Here is a 17691-nt window from a genome sequence, read left to right as displayed (position 1 = left end):
GACGTAGTTCCCCTGAAAGGGAAAGAAATTCTAACCAGAAACCAAGGGGAGACACACTACTAGGGAGTTGTACTCGAGCCTAGTGTTATCATGCATCATTGCCCTATGTTATGGTTTCTATCTACTTGCACAACAACAAGCTAATCCTAACCAGGAAAAACAAGCATACAAGCATCAATCAAAATAAAGCAAACATTTCAAATAGCACACACTATATCCAGTCAAGTGAGGCTCAAACAAGGGTGGACTGCCGAGGCAAGTCATCTGTACAAGGGTGGTATTCGCTCTTAACCCTGACATTGAGAGTCAGGGTGAAGCAGATGAAAGGTGAGTGAAGATTAGACTTCACAGCTCTTATCCCTGGCCAGGGAGAGCTTCAGACAAAGGAGCGTGGGTTCAGAAAGGAGGAACCCTTCTACGCTCAAGACTCTGACTCGACTGTGCAACAGCACAAGATCTTGGGTTAATGTCCCAATGCATCGACACAGTGGTGTGAGCAGAGGGACGACTCAACAGAATAGCGGGGGATAGATTGCATATCCCTTGGGTTCCGCCAATTGCCTCATAGAGGTCTTTACCTGCTTGGCACAAAAGTAAACAATCACAAACATCGCCTCTTAAGGAGGACTTCAGACAGTTGCCTGGCTAAATAACAAGCCAGGTCTTCCAGACTACATGGAGACAAGAGAGTCTACCTCAACTGGTTTATACAACCAAGCAGCAGCACAGCAAGTTCTTAAATAACTAAAGCGACTATGGTACCTGGAATCAATCAAGCACAGTCAGCATACCAGACAAACCCAAAAGTAAACAACAAATGTCAAGCAGTTAATATATACAGTCAACCAATGCAATGTGCAAAGCACAATCAACTCAATTGAGCCAAGCATCCTACAAAACACACAAGTTAGTTTACAACAAGCAACCAAACTCAATTCAATCAACTCGCATTTTTCTCCTTAAGGCATTTGCATCTCAACCTGAAACACAATTCAAAAGTGAGAAACAAGACCACTAGGCCAAGCCTAGGGTCCAAAGAAGATGAAAAATTCAAAACAACAAGTGAAAATTATCCAAAATCACAATCAAACAATTTAGAAACAAATGCAATTGGTCCCATGCTCATATCCATCACCATTATCATTTCATGCACAAAATATCACAAAGCATGCTATTTGCAACATCAAAAGACCAAACAGAAAGATCTCAATCAAATCCCTATCAAAACAGCTCAATAAATTCCACAAAAATTCCAACCTAAACAGGACACATTCAATGAATAGCATATCAATTTTCAGCTCATTTGGATCAATGGAAGTATGGAAATTAAATTCATAAAGCTCAGACAAGTTCAAGCAAGCCAACACATGGTATCCAAACAAACATCAACTTCCAAAAATCATAAATCAGTGAAAATACATGATAAATGAATGGGATCAAAACCACAATGACCTATAATGTGTATACAATGCTCATACCAAATTTCACACTCATTCAATCAATGATCAGAATTTCACAAATCAAATGGTAACATGTGCCACAAACAACCAACAAAATGACCAAACAGAGGGAAAAATCTCAATCAATTAGGAAATGCCATCAAAAATTACAGAAAAAATCACATGTCATCTCAACATACATATGCTCAATCATGCAAAAAAATTGGCTCAATTCAACATCCCTAAGCAAGGCAAATAAAATCATGAAATTCATCAAGCTTGGTGTGACACAAATTGTCACACCTCTATTCAAAAATTCATATCTCAACATCCAGGTATCCAAAAATTGCAAACTCTACATCAAAATCACCATCAAAGGGTCCAGAATATGCACAATAAATTTCATCCATTTCTTTGAAAGCATCATCATTTTATGAAAGATATGGCAAAGCATGTACAAATGCGACACATTCAATCACTCTTTAAGCAATTTAATTTTTTACACGTGCACAAAAATCACAAAAATCATGATTAAATTCTACACATCACAAGGAGAACAATGCAAAAAACCTCACAAAAATTGGACAAGAAATGAACTAGTTATGGATTTTACAAGATCATGTATCAAAATGAAATTAAAAATGAAAAAGAAAAAGAAATGAATTGAATATAATTGGAAAATGGCACGTTCGTAATTATCCAGTATGCGACCAAAACGGCGTCGCTTCTCATTAATGCGTTGGCACGCTGTGAGAGGCTGGAGGTAGCGGGAAACAGAATTCAAACCGAGGCCAGGCGAACTGAAGATCTAAGCGCGTTCTTGGAAGCGCTCTTGAACAAGAACATCCAGAAAATTCCAGAAATTGAAGAACAACAAATCTCAACCAAAATCTACAAACTCTATATCAAAAGAACCGTCTCATCACGTACATCATGGATATGTAACTATTTTAACCTAATTCTAAACGTAGCAACGGGATCGAGCAAAAGAAGAAATGATCATCAAACTTCAACTCACGATTTCTCATTCAACACTTAATCAAATCACAAACCACAAACAGCATGTTAATCTACATTGAAAGACCTACAAAACGCATATCATGATTCATGCAATGGTGAAATTCGAAAAATCACCTTGTGGAGATTGCAGATCTTGATCTTGATGTTTCTGGCTCCAATTATGCAAAACAGATGTAGTTTGTTGGTGAGGAAGGTGAATGGAGAAGCTAGCTTAGCTCGATGATGCTCCAGACGCTTGAATCTTCACTTTGCCATTGATGACTTTGCTTTGGACAGTCCAATTTCTTGAAGATTTTGGCATGGATTTGGCAAAACAGTTCTTCAACAAGCCTTATAGAAGATGAATCCAAGAAGCACGAGCAAGATTGATGAAGATTTGATGGAGAAATGTTGAAAAAAGTTGAAGGAGCTTTGAAGAATTTGGAGAGAATTGGATGAAAAAGTTTGTTAGAATCTTGAGAAGTGTGAAGTGATTATGATTCTGTTATGATTAACAATATATACCATCTCCTTAATCCACTTTGTTAATCACAATTATCAAAAATCAAGTGATTAGCACAAATGCACTTTTAAGTGTTATGTCAAAAATGACCTTCTCCAAATTGGCAATGCAACAGTAAAATGACAGTTCACACAAGTCATATTTGGCATTTGGAGTGTGTTGGAAGTGGTTCCATATGCATAGGCCTTGTATTTCTCAAATTCACATGTTCACACCAAAAATTCAAAAGAAACCACTTGAAAAATGACTTTTTGCCATGCTTATTTTTGATGAATTTTGATTATGCACCATGAAAGTACATGTGAAATGGGGTTTGCTCAAAGAAAGATCATCCATTTTGGCCATTCCATGTGAAAATTATGCCAATTTGAATTTAGGCATTTTTGGAAAATGATTGAACCATAACTTGTCAACCATACATGAGAAATTCAAGTTCTTGGACTTTTTGGAAAGGTGAGAGCAAGATCTACAACTTTCATGTTGAAAAAAATTTCATTTGAAGCATTCTTGGACATGTAATTTTGTGGTGAAAAACTTTCCATTTTTGGAAACTTTCATTACAAGTCACTTTCTATTTTTGGCAACTTTTCTCCTGACTTTATTTTCTTCATTCTTGATGTTTGAAATGCCAAATGAAACTTGTTTCAACATGAATGAAGTGTATCCAACCCTCTCCCACCTCCAAATCCATCAGTTCAAGCCTAGTTGACCACAGTTGACTTTTCTGATTGATAGATGCATTTGGCTGTGCACTGATCAAGTTGAGCCTCAATCTTTTGATGAAATGGCTCAATGATGACCCCCCAGCTTCCATAAGCTCAATACAATCATGAAATGATCCCCATATCCATTGTAGACCCCATCTCCTTGTCATGCCCTGATTGGCCCAATACAACTGATTAGGGTTGACCAGTGGTCAAAACCCTAATCTCAAGGTATCTGATCAACCTTTTGAATCTCCTGGATGATAACCAGACCATGATGATGATGATGTATCATTTCAACCAAGATGAAGATCAATCTCCTTGAGAACCATGAAACCCTAATTTGACACACCAACCTTCAGATGATTAGTGATCCAATCCATTCAATGAAACCCTAGCTTGCCTCATGACCTCTTCAACTTCTGATGAAAACTTAGGAGAATGACTTGCACCATGTAACCACATGATATGCAATATGCGATGCTTAATGACCTAAGAAATGCAATGTAATATGTTAAGCTAGTCCCAAGAGAGGAGGGCAAATTTTGAGGTGTTACACCATGTACTGCCACTCTTATGGATCTGATGTGTTATTTGCTTTTATCACATTGCATATCTTCACTCTATTATGTATGCCATGAATTTGAGATGCAACCTTGTGATCATGACTTGCTGCTATTAGACTGCTGCTAGTGTATTAATGCATTTGGGCTGTTATATTTAAATGCAAATGGATGGTTTATGAGCTTGCTCCTATGATCATGTTAACACACAAAATGGTGGTGTTTTCCTTGTTATGTACATGGCCTGTTATGCAATGTTGACTCGTGGTTTGAATTGGCAGGTTGACTCGGCGATACGGTATGTGAGTTAGCTCGGGTCCAAAGGCCGTTTTGGAACTGTTTTGAAGTTTTGGTGCTCATGTTCTGGACCTTCAATTGGAATGCCAATGAAGCTGCTTTGGAGTTTGAATTCAAAGTGATTGGTTCGGGGCATTGGACTGATGTAGGATTAGATTATGAGTTTAGAATGACGATTGTAATCTTTTTAGTTTTGGATTTAAATTGAATGATTGAACAAAAAGTGCTTAGAAATTTAATGTAATTAAGCTTGATATTGGGTGTATTAAATTGGGCTCGAAATGGTTTGTGTATGGTTGAATATTAGCCGCATTACATGTCGGTTGTACGCATAGCAGGTTGATTTATGTGAGTTGTGGTTTATAATTGGATGTAATTAGAATAGAAATGTGAATGTATTATGGTTTATGGAATTGAAATGCTCATAATTATGCTCATAATTGTTGGATATATTTATTTATGAAATTGAAAATGAATGTATGTATGGTTGAATTGGAAATTTGATGGTTACAGGTGAATAAAATGGAAAAGTGAATGTATGACTTATGTTGTAATTTGAACTAATGGTTTAATACAACATTGTATGGTTTGAAGAGAAATTGAGTGGTCGATTACACATATTGAAATTGAATTGGTTTAGGTATGGTATAGGATAAAAATGGTTTAGAAGGTGAAAGAAGAATAGGGTCTAAAATGAAAATGAACAAAATAAGAAATGGACTTTATAATGAACACTGTTAAAAGTGAACATGAACATGAGTTAGGACTTGGAAAGTGTCAATGGTCATATAGTTGACTTTGGTCATGAATGTATGCAAATGAACTTTAGGCCAACTGCCAAATGAAAAATGAAAAAATTTCAGGACCAAAATCGGGGTATGACAGTATCATTCCAATACTAGAATGAAAATTGTTATTATACGTGAACTCAATCAACGACAAATGACTATTCCAAGCACCTCCTTCCTCGAGAACACAATCTCTCAACAAGTCCTCTAATGACTGAATGGTCCTCTCTGTCTGACCATCGGTCTACGGATGATAAGTTGAACTCAACCTCAACTTCAAACCCAAAGCTTCTTGCAAACTCTCCCAAAATATGGAAGTGAACCTCGAATCTCTATCCAACACGATACTCAATGGAACTCTATGCAACTTCACAATCACACGGATATATCTCTCCCAACTTCTACATAAAAAAATTGATGTTATTCGGAATAAAATGGGACGACTTCGTCAGTCTATCAACAATTACCCAAATGGCATCATGCCCTCTCGGAGTATTCAACAATCCCGTCACAAAATCCATAGAAATGTTATTCCATTTCCATTCTGGAATATCCAACGATTGCATCAACCCTGCAGGTTTCTGATGTTCAACCTTTGACTTCTAACAAGTCAAACATGCATAAATAAACTGAGCCACATCTTGCTTCATTTCAGACCATCAAAAGATCTTCTTCAGATCCTGATACATCTTAGTATCTCCTGGATGAATAATCAAGCTACTTTGATGACTTTCTTCCAAAATCATCTTCTTCAACTAAGCTTTTTCAGGAATACAAATTTTGTCTCTGAATCTCAACGCACCTTGTTCGTCCACTTTGAAATCATTACTTTCAATCTGATTACTTCCAATCATCAAGTCCACCAACTTCACATCCAACTTTTGACTCTCTTTAATATTATTAAGAAAATCATTGTTTATCTTCAGCATTCCTAACATCACACTCTGCGGTGTCAGCTCACATAACAAACTCATTGATGGATGAGAACAGGAAGATTAAGATTGAGCATACACAATCTAAAGGGAAATATTGTAACAAATTATGACACATAAAACATAACAGAAGCAAGTAGAACAAAGTTAAGGGTTGGTTGTTTATAAAAGAGAGAAAAAAGGTGAATGAATATTTGCTTGTTAATCTTTGAGGAGCGAGCAAGTGATAGAATTATTAAATGGTAAGGTTTTGAAAGGAACAACAAGTTTAGATAATGATAATAATAATAATAAAACAAAATAAATAAAAGAGTGAATAAGATATATATGTTTGATTATATGCAAGAAAATACATTAACGTAAAAGGAAAAAGGAAAGAAGGAGAACCTGGTTTTTATGGAATGAGGTGAATTTGCAAGGAATGAAGGAACAAAGCAACACAATGAACTATATAGTACTTGTAATACGTCAAGTTAAAATGTGACTCGAATGAGTTAGTCGAGCTGAGTTATGTTGTGCTTCTGTGAGTTTTGACACAAATTGAATAAACCACCACCTTTATTTTCTATAGGGCTTTTAAATAAGTTTTTAAAATTACAAAAAAAAAATATGACTTAGAAAACTCATACAAAATGGTTCATTTGGGGAAGTTCATTAAATGACTCTGACTTTTTCGCCTCCATTTCCAAGATGGATCATTTGGGGAGGTTCGTTAAATGACTTAAAAAACTCATACAAAAAACCTCCCCAGAGAGTAGTTTCGACCAAGTTTGACATACACAACTATCGAGGACACCTTCATATCGACATCAATCATGTCGAAGTTCTTTGCGATACTACCGATGGTGAGGCCTCAAGGTTCGTTGGATTTTAATTTGTTTCTCTTTGAGTCTTTTTTGCTTAACCGCCTTGCTTTTCTTTGCAGTTATCCATATCAAGAAGAACCCTATGGACGCTACTGTCAACGACCAAGTTGGTCCGACATCACAGGTAATTCCAAGCTCAGTTCTTATCTCCTTACTTGATAATAAAGCAATGTAAGTTTATATATTTTCTTTCACATGGTCAAAATAAAGATACCACTTCGACTATTTTCCCCCCAAAGGGAAAGCAAAGCAGCAACTAGGTGTCAATGTTTAAGAGGAGGTAGCACCACAAGTATGCTTAGGGATGACAATTTGGCTCATACCTATTGGGAACCCATAAAAAATGCCCACAACAGATAAGATAAAACCCCGTAAAATGGGATCGGGTATGAATGTGGGTGCGGGTACCTTAGTATCTAACCCTCCCCATACCGGCATAATATATCTTTATATATTATCATGTATATTATTATATAAAAGTGCATGTCTATCAATTTTTTCAAAAATACCATTATAAAGTACCACACATTTTAATATAAATGTTTTTTTATTTTATAATTCAACAATAAATTTTTTGAGTTTTTTTAATTGTTGCTAAAAACTTTAAAATATTTGATATTTCATAATTGGTCGATTTATTTTTACTAGAAACGCGGGCAACAAGTACGGGTATGGGTACTTAGGTATCCACAGGGTACATGTATGGGTACAGGAGTGTGGAGTGACATGGTGTGCATTGCGGTCTCAATGTCTGTCGGTACCTGAGATGAAGTAGAGGTTGCATACACCTAAGGACGCTGTCCTAAAATGCCTGGATGCTTAGGAGGACCGGCAGGGCGTGTCCATTGAGATATAAGATACGGACACGGTGGCATAGTCCATGGTGGTGGAGTCCAACCACATGGTTGATAGGTTGGGTACTGTTGTTGTTGTTGCCAACAAGGAGCGGACCAAGGTGAGGGAGCGCTGGAAGCTCCATACTGAGGTGCACTGCGGTTACCACCCCCTCCGCGACCCTGGTTGCCACGGGAGCGAGAACGGTTGCCGGGGCGGCGGTTGCCACGCTGAGAGGTGTCTTCAGTAGGTTTCGGCTGAGTGGTGTGCATAGCAGCATGAGAGCCTGTGTTTGTCATCTTAGTCATATAGGATTCTTCCAAAGTGAGCATGGAACAAGCCTGATAGAATGTCAGAAGAGGGTTTCTCTGGCAAATCAAAGTAGCAACAATGTGGTAAGCTTCTGGGAGACCATGTTAGTGTAAGCCCTAGAGGCCAATACTTTTGGTACTTGTATCGAATTACTTATTAATAATAAAAGGCTTTTTCTTTATTATGTTTGGTTAATAAAGTCCCTAGAATAGCTAGTCCGTTTAATGTATCAAGTGTGACTTCATCATGAGATCACATTAAACATAAGGACATTATTCTTAAAGTATCCATAGTCGAGATTTATTATGAAGTGGGATAACATTAAAGCATAAATACTATTATGTATATAGACTGATGATCACATCTCATGGATCATGGATAAGGAGTTATCAAGTCTTAAACATAGGTATGAATATTAAGAGTAATATTTATACTGGATTGGCCCGCTATGAGAATACTATATAGAATGTTATGCAAAGTGTCATAAGTTATTCTCATGGTGATAATGGTGTATACCACCATTCGACCTGAAACCACTATGGATCCAAGATGTAGAGTCGAGTGCCTTGTTGCTGATCAAAAGTTGTCCGTAACTGGATGACCATAAAGACAGTTGATGGGTACTCCACGAAGCATGCTAAGGGACATGAGTGACCTAGATAGAATTTGCCCATCCTGCGTAACAGGATAAATGTCTATGGGACCAATATTGAATTGGACAAGGATGACACGGTCTATGCCTTGTGTTCAATATAGACATAAGGGCAAAAGGGTAATTATACACATAAGTATTATCACAGAAGGATTTGTCATATCACATGACATTTTCGTGTCTTGGGTAGCAGTGATGTGTTGCTAGATACCGCTCACTGTTTATTATGTTAAATGCGTGATTCAATATAATTGCCAATGCCGCGAAAACCTACAGGGTCACACACAAAAGGACGGATTGATGAGAAATAGAGTAACTAAGGAACACCGTAAGGTACGATGCACTTAAGTGAATTGTAGAACATCGTAAGGTACGGTGTACTTAAGAAGAATACGAAATATCGTAAGGTACCACGCGCTTAAGTGATTTTGGCATATTATAAAATATTGGCCACATACACTTAAGTGGGCTTTTTAGCTTGCAACCCACACAAGTGGTTCTATAAATAGAACCCTTGTGCAGAAGCATTTTGTGCAATTGCAATTTCGTTCTCTCTCTCTCTCTCTCTCTCTCTCTCACTCACTCAAAGCCTTCATTCGTAGTAGCTAGCACTGAGATTGAAGGAATTCGTTCGTGTGGACTGAGTAGAGGCGTTGTCGTCGTTCAACGTTCGTGATCGCTCCGTAGATCTGCATCAAAGGTTTCAATCGTCACAAGAGGTAACGATTCTATCACTGATCATGCCCATTCGTAAGGATCACTAAAGGAGAAAATTTTAATTTCCGCTGCGTTATGGATCGCTATTCTCCTTCAGTGGTATCAGAGCCACTTACGAAACCATGCATCTGATAGTTGTTTATGTTTTATATTAATATGATTAAAATACATAATGAATCAAAGAATAAACGAGTAATTAAATTTGGCATCATGTGTGTACGATTTGGATGATTGATGTTGATTATGCTTCGGAATCCAACATTAGTATGGTGAATCAGCGATACATCGATCGTCCATAGGTTACGCAATTGAGATTGATCAAGTTATATATATGATATAAGTAACCCTAATGCAAAATAAGGTATATATGATATACTGTTTCTGTTTCGTTCATTCAAACACTTAATGGTTGTTTTCCTTTGAGCGATCAATGGTCATTTGCTTCGGAATTCGACATTAGTATGGTGAAGCAATGACCTGTTGATCAATCATACTGAATCAACAATCAAGGTATGGTTGACGGTCTGAAATTGGTGCATTAGGGTTAATGACGGCACAAGGGTTGTGTTGTTAAAGAGTTATGAATTAAGGGCTTGTTGGATCACGTCTGTTGACTATTTCAAAGCGTTGATTTTGGCCGCGTGACGTTCGTCATGGGCCTGTGACAGTCGTAACAAGCTGGACGTAACGGTCGTAACATGCTTTGTGACGGTCGTCACATTCACAGAGTCAGAATTCTCGGCGTTTCTGTTTTGTGACCGGGCAGCAGACCCCGGCTAACTCTGCATAGTGTGATCGGTCGCCGAAATTTAATTTGGTTTTAATTAATTAAAGGAATTAAAATTAATAATAATAATGTGTTTATTATTATTGTCTTGTGGTGATCGGTCATGGTCTTAGTTTTCCTTTATTTTGTTTTGGATTTTTTAAAATACGACTTGCGTGTCGTGCCTCTCTTTTAATCTCTTAATGTAACTTCTTCTCTCATCTCACTCCCTCGTATGTAAAACGACTTTCTTTTATGTAATATAATGTTATGAAGAAAGAGAAGAATTCAATATCAAAGGAGGACAACCTTGAAGATCTTGCTTGGAGAAGCTTAGATCGTTATTAGGTTAGTTTAGGTTCTCTCATTGGCTTGGGAGAACAATTGCGCTAGGGGCCATAACTGTTTCATTATGAATGTATGTTGATGCATGTGAATGTGTGTTGATGCATGTGAGAGACGATTTATATGATAAATAAGTTGGTGAGATCAGAACAATTGCAATTCCCTTAAATTAAATATTAAGTTTATGTTTTCCAAGTTTTAGCACTCATCAAGACTCGTATCAGATAATATAGGTTTCGACTACGCGAGGTGCATGTTCTATATTAGTAAGGTGCGATGGGATAATTGTAATATCCAATTGCTAAAACAATGGGTCAAACTTAACTAAACAAATTATAATAAGATTATATGTGTTTAGAAGCAAAGTTGGAAATGATCCATGTGATGTATTGGAATAAGGAGTTATTCACCCAACTAAGATATTCGAGAGTTGTATTAGATACAATTGGAAGGAGTTCCTACCTAAATAACCTAGTTTTGTGTAATCCGCCTACGCGGACTTAAAACAAAGTGAAATGTGGATCTCGACCCACTAGAAAATCTTCCAACGGGATTTTCTGAATCAAATGATGAGGGTCATTTGTTTTGAGTAAAATAGTGGGAGCATATTTAATTAAAGGCCTAATTAAATATGTTATTGATACTTATATTTTCATTAATTCATGTAGATTACCATGACAACAAACACCTCTAACAACATTTTACGATCAATCCTTGACAAGGAAAAATTGTCTGGGACAAATTTTCGGGATTGGCACCGAAATCTAAGGATTGTCCTCAAACATGATAGAAAGTTGTATGTCTTGGAGAAACCTGTTCCTGAAGAGGAACCTCCTAGTTCTGCACCTAAGGCAGAAAGAGATGCTTATAAGAAGCATGTCGATGATGCCAATGAAACTGCTTGTCTCATGCTAGCTACCATGAACTCAGAGTTGCAAAAGCAACATGAGAACATGGCAGCGTTCGATATGATCGAACACCTGAAGATGCTCTATCAAGAGCAAGCAAGGCATGAAAGGTTTGAAGTTTCAAAAGCCCTTTTTCAAGGCAAGTTAGCTGAGGGAGCCCCTGTAGGTTCCCATGTGCTCAAGATGATTGGGTATGTGGAAAACCTTGAAAGATTGGGTTTTCCCCTCGGAAAGGAACTTGCGACTGATTTGATCTTGCAATCGTTGCCAGATAGATTCAGTCAATTTGTCCTAAATTTCAATATGAATGATATGGACAAATCTCTTCCTGAACTGCTAGCCATGTTAAGAACTGCTGAGCAGAATCTGAAGTCAAAAGGGAAGTTCATTCTGATGATCGGAAATGGAAAGAGACAGAACAAAAGACCCACCAAGCAGGGTGATAAAGAGAAAGGCAAGGAAGTTGCTAAACCCAGACCCACTGTTTCTGCTTTGAAGCCTAGTGGAGGCATAGCAAAGGCAGGCACCTGCTTCCATTGCGGTAAGACCGGACACTGGAAGAGAAACTGCCCAAAGTACCTGGAAGATATGAAGAATGGAGTAGAGACTTCAACTTCAGGTATTTTTGTTATTGAAATTAACTTATCTACTTATGCATCATGGGTATTAGATACTGGATGTGGTTCTCACATTTGTACAAATGTGCAGGGGCTAAAAAGGAGTAGAGATTTGGCAAAAGGTGAAGTTGACCTACGAGTTGGCCATGGAGCAAAGGTTGCTGCTTTAGCCGTAGGAACTTATGTATTGACTTTACCTAGTGGTTTAATAATTCAGTTAGAGAACTGTTATTATGTACCTGCAATTAGTAGGAATATTATTTCCGTTTCTTGTTTGGACAAGTTTGGTTTTTCATTTATAATAAAGAACAATTGTTGCTCAATTTATTTGAATGATATATTATATGCTACTGCACAAATGAACAATGGACTATATGTCCTTGATCTTGAAATGCCTATTTATAACATTAATACTAAAAGGATGAAACCTAATGAGTTAAATCCAACTTACCTTTGGCATTGTCGATTAGGCCACATAAATGAGAAACGCATTTCCAAACTCCATAAAGATGGACTCTTGGACTCTTTTGATTATGAATCATATGAACCATGCAGATCTTGTTTAATTGGAAAGATGACAAAGTCTCCATTCACAGGAAAAGATGAAAGAGCTAATGATCTTTTGGCCCTCATACATACTGATGTATGTGGACCACTGAACATACCAGCCAGATGAGGTTTTCAGAACTTCATCACATTTACCGATGATTTCAGTAGATATGGTTATGTGTATTTAATGAAACACAAATCAAAGTCCTTTGAAAAGTTCAAGGAATTCAAGAATGAAGTACAAAACCAACTAGGTAAGAATATTAAAACTCTTCGATCAGATCGAGGTGGTGAGTATTTAAGCCTAGAGTTTGATGACCACCTGAAAGAGGGTGGGATCCTATCCCAACTTACTCCTCCTGGAACACCCCAATGGAATGGTGTATCTGAGAGAAGAAATCGAACCCTGTTAGACATGGTCTGATCCATGATGAGTCACGCCGATCTTCCAAACTCCTTTTGGGGACATGCACTATTGACAACAGCTTACTGTCGCATCACGCGAAAAACCGGCGGGAAAAGAAAGAAACAACAGAGCCGCCACCGTGCGTTATTTATCCCAAAAGAGGGAAAGGAAACGCTCGAAGTAAACCTGGGAAAGAACATGGTCTCGCGACCAAAGAGGATGGGTTCGGGAGTCGGTTATGCGAAGGGAAGGTATTAGCACCCCTACGCATCCGTAGTACTCTACGGGATCCACGCACAAAAGAAAGGAATATTGGTTGCTAAAAACACTGCTCAAACATTCACAAACTGGCTGAAAGAGACAAAAGAAACTGACTGAAACTGACTCGGCAGGATGTCGCATCCTGGGCCTACTTAGTCTATCAGGCATAGACATCAGAGTCCAAGTAGTTCGGACTGGGGAACAACACATGCTCGCTAGGATATCGCATCCTATGCATACGTATCTTCTCGGACGAGAGAAGAATCAGAGCATTCGTAGCTCGGCTGACACGCACACAAACAAACACAGGCAAAGGCAAACGTGGAGCCCGAATGCCAATCACTGGACTTACATCGGCATCCGAACCTAAACACACGCAAAGAGACAAACGTGGAGCCCAAATGCCAATCACTGGACTTACATTGACATCCGAACCTAAACACACGCACACTGGAACCCAAATGCCACTCGATGGACTTACATCGGCTTCCAAGCACACAACAACACAACAGGTTAACAGGGAGTCGGGGACTCGAGCCTATAACTGTCAAACACACACTCAAAACAAACAGACAACAGATTGCTAAGGAGTCAGGCACTCGAGCCTAGCAACTGTCAGACAACTCACACAAAAAGAAAAAGGGCGCCCGGAGAGATCAGCTCAATCTCCTGCCTACATACTTCATCTGGTATGAAGATCAGGGCGATGTAGTTCCCCTACGCAGGGATAAAGGACTAGCCTAACCAGATAACAGAGGGAGACACAACTAGGGAGACTACGACTCGAGCCTAGATGTTATCATGCAAATCATCCCTAAGTTAAGGTTTCTAGCTAAATGGCACAAGGGCCAACCTATCCTAAGCATGGCTCGCACAGGAAGCAAGCCACACACACACTCAACTTGCACAGGAAGCAAGCCAAGCAAAACCTAACTTGCACAGGAAGCAAGTCTAAACTAATCCTAACTTGCACAGGAAGCAAGTCAAACAATCCTAACTTGCACAGGAAGCAAGTCAAACAATCCTACAAGCACAGATAGCACACACTATACACAAGCAAGTGGCTCAAACAAGGGTTAGGTTTTAGTCGAGGGGTCATATCAACCTCAACAAACAAACCTCTGGAACTGGGTGAATGTTGCTCTTAACCTTGCCATTGAGGGGCTAAGGTGAAGCAGATGAAAGGTGAGTGAAGATGAGACTTCACAGCTCTTATCCCTGGCCTGGGAGAGCTTAAGACAAGAATGTGTGGGTTCAGAAAGTGGGAACCCTTCTACACATTTAAAACTGACTCAACTGTACAATTGTACAAGATCTTGGGTTTGTATCTGCAATGCATCAACACAGTGGTGTGAGCAAAGCAGATGACACACTGAATAGTGGGGGATAGATTGCATATCCCTACCTTCCACCAATTGCCTCTTCACTTAGGAGGACTTTGACTCTATGCAAGGACAAAATTAAACATCCACAAACATTGCCTCTTAAGGAGGACTTCAGACAGTTGCCTGGCCAAGTAACAGGCCAGGTCTTCCAGACTACATGAAGTAAAAGAGACATACCTCAATGCAAATTGCTTATACAAGCAAAGCAAAGCAAAAAGTTCACAAGGAACTAAGCAACTAAAGCACCTGAAACAGTCAAACAGATGTTAGTATGCAACTTCAAACAAAACAAACAGAAACAGACACCAACAGTCAATTAGAGGCACATGGATGTGCAAGGCACAAGGCTTAAGGCATGTGAGCCAAGCCACCTACAAAACACACAAGTTAGCCAATGATAATCAAGCAAGCTCAATCAAAAAGAATTGGTCTCAATGGCCATTTGATGGTCAACCTGAAAACATGAGCTCAAAGTGAGTAACAGGACCACTAGGGCAAGCCTAAGGTCAAAAGAGGATGAAAAAGTCAAAACAGCAAAGGGCAAGCATCCAAAATCATGTTCAAACATTTAAGAAACAAACCCAATTGGTTTCACATCCATATCAATCATCATCATCATTTCATGAACAAGTTAGGTCAAAAACATGGTAAACAGAAGCTCATAGAAGTCAACAGCAAGACTTGCATCAAAACCAATCTCAAACATTTCCAAAAATCACTAAATAAATCATGATCAATCATAACCCACAGCATGGTAAGCATGTCAAATTTCATCTCATTTGGACAAGTGGAAGGCAGTCAATGAAAATCTTAAAGTCAAAGCCATTTTGAACATGCTCAAAGAAGTCAACCAAACATGCATCAACTTAGAAAATTCATAAATCAGTGATAGCATATGATAAATGAATGGGACTAAAACCATGGCAAAGATGAGGATGTCTAGTTATCTCATGTAAAATTTCATGTCCATCCAATAAAGTATGAGAATTCCACAAATGAAATGGGAACATGTGTCACACAAAGTCAATATTTGACCAAGCAGGGGAGAAAATCTCAAACAATTAGGAAAATGCCTCAAATAATTCCAGGAAAATTCACATGTAAACTAGACATACAAGAGTAGGTTCATGCAAAAAATCAGATCAATTGGAGGTCAAGAAGCATGGTAATGAAAATCATGAAGTTGGGCATCAATGGTGTGACACAAATTGTCACACCCTAATTCAAAAATTCATAACTCACAAACCACAAATGATAAATTCACAAACTTTACACCAAAATCACCACGAGTGTGTCTGGTTTGAGCACAAAAAATTGGGAGCCATTGGATGCATTCTCATCATTTCACAATTGATTTGGCAAAGTGTACAAAATTTGGTCACATGTCACAAACCCTAGCACCATTTAAAAATTACTCATCCAAAAATTCTGGAAAAATAATGATAAAAAAGTAGAGATCATGATGAACACAACACAAAAAATCCCATTAAATTTGGATTAAAAATGAACAAGTTATGATTTTTGTAAGTTAGGCATGGCAAATGAAACAAACATTACAAAACAAAATGATTAATGGAAAAAATAAAGAAACAATGGGGGGTCAACGCCCCGGTCAACGCGCCAACATGGCCAATAGCAGGACGGCATGGCAGCGCTCTTTTTTAATATATATTTTAGAAGGCGTTAAATAAATGAATTGGCATTGCGCCCCAGTGGTAAAACACTTGGTATTTGAAGCAAAGGTCTGGGGTTCGAATCCCCCTCGCCCCAGGCCTTTTGGAATTTATTTAATTGCTTGGCTACAGTAAAAAGAAAATTTCCAGCATTTGCAGAAAAATATTAACAGTAACAACATTATATCATGTTTACAGTAACATGTTCATCTTAAAAATTTCCAGCAAGATTTTTTTTTTGTTAACCAAATTCAACAAACAAAATATCAATGCGTTCCTCTTGCCTTGCTCATCAACATTATATCATCCATTTTCATCAAATCAAGTTAAACAAAGAGAAATAATCAAAAACAAGTTTGGATGTGAAACTTCAACTCAACATAACTTGCAAAATACCAAACCATTTTTAGTGATCTAAAGCTCTTTGAACTCAGCATTAAGAGACCTTTTTAAAGCATGTATTTATTTCACAAAATAGGGAGATCGAATTTTTACCAAATTTGATGGACAGTTGTGGTACAGTTGTTGTTTGATGTTGTTGGCCTAAAACAGATGCTCCATAAGCCTTCCAATGATGAATGAATGAAAGAGTTTGGCTCGGGAATGTTGGAAAAGGTCTAGAACTCGACTGTCATGGAAGGAAGGTGAAGAAAAACAGTCATGGAAAATGACCTTCCAGCTGGGGAATGCTGATGAAAACCAGTTCAAAATGTTGTGTGAATGTTGTTTTTGGCAAGGCAAAGTTTGGTCCTTTGGAAGTTTGTGACAGATTTTGATAAATGGCCAAGAATGAGTTTTTTAGAGTGAATGAAGTTCTGTTGTTTTTTTGGCAGCAACTAGGGTTACTAAGTGACAGAAAAACATCTCCTAAAATTCTGTTTTAAGAGTACAAAGCATGGCTCATGGATTTGTGGGATAGGTTTGGTGAAATGGTACTTTCTTTCCAAAATTCAAGCAAACTAGCATGGGCTGTATGTACTGCATAAAATGACCTAGCAAACACATTTTAAATAACATTTCTGAACATATTCCAATGGCCAAGTGGTAAAAAAATGATTATATCAAAAAGTCAACCCTTGGTCAAACTTGAATTTAAATGAGACAAGTCAAAAAATGCCATTTTGATTGGCAAGGTTTTGGTACATGAAAGTTACA

General features: G+C 38.0%; 1 protein-coding gene across 1 annotated transcript in view; it reads right to left on the bottom strand.

Annotated features, from left to right (window-relative positions):
* LOC127098051 (uncharacterized) overlaps positions 1 to 6645 on the bottom strand; it is a 49682-nt gene extending 43037 nt beyond the window's left edge. The window contains exon 1 of the mRNA XM_051036551.1: positions 6633 to 6645. The gene's annotated coding sequence lies outside the window, so the exon portion shown is untranslated. The remainder of the gene's footprint in view (positions 1 to 6632) is intronic.
* Positions 6646 to 17691: the final 11046 nt, after the last annotated feature.

The sequence above is a fragment of the Lathyrus oleraceus genome, chromosome 6, assembly GCF_024323335.1.
Source record: "Lathyrus oleraceus cultivar Zhongwan6 chromosome 6, CAAS_Psat_ZW6_1.0, whole genome shotgun sequence".
In the NCBI taxonomy this organism is placed as follows: Eukaryota; Viridiplantae; Streptophyta; class Magnoliopsida; order Fabales; family Fabaceae; genus Lathyrus; species Lathyrus oleraceus.
The sequence above is the reverse complement of the archived record's forward strand: the minus strand, read 5'-3'. Positions and strand labels throughout refer to the sequence as shown.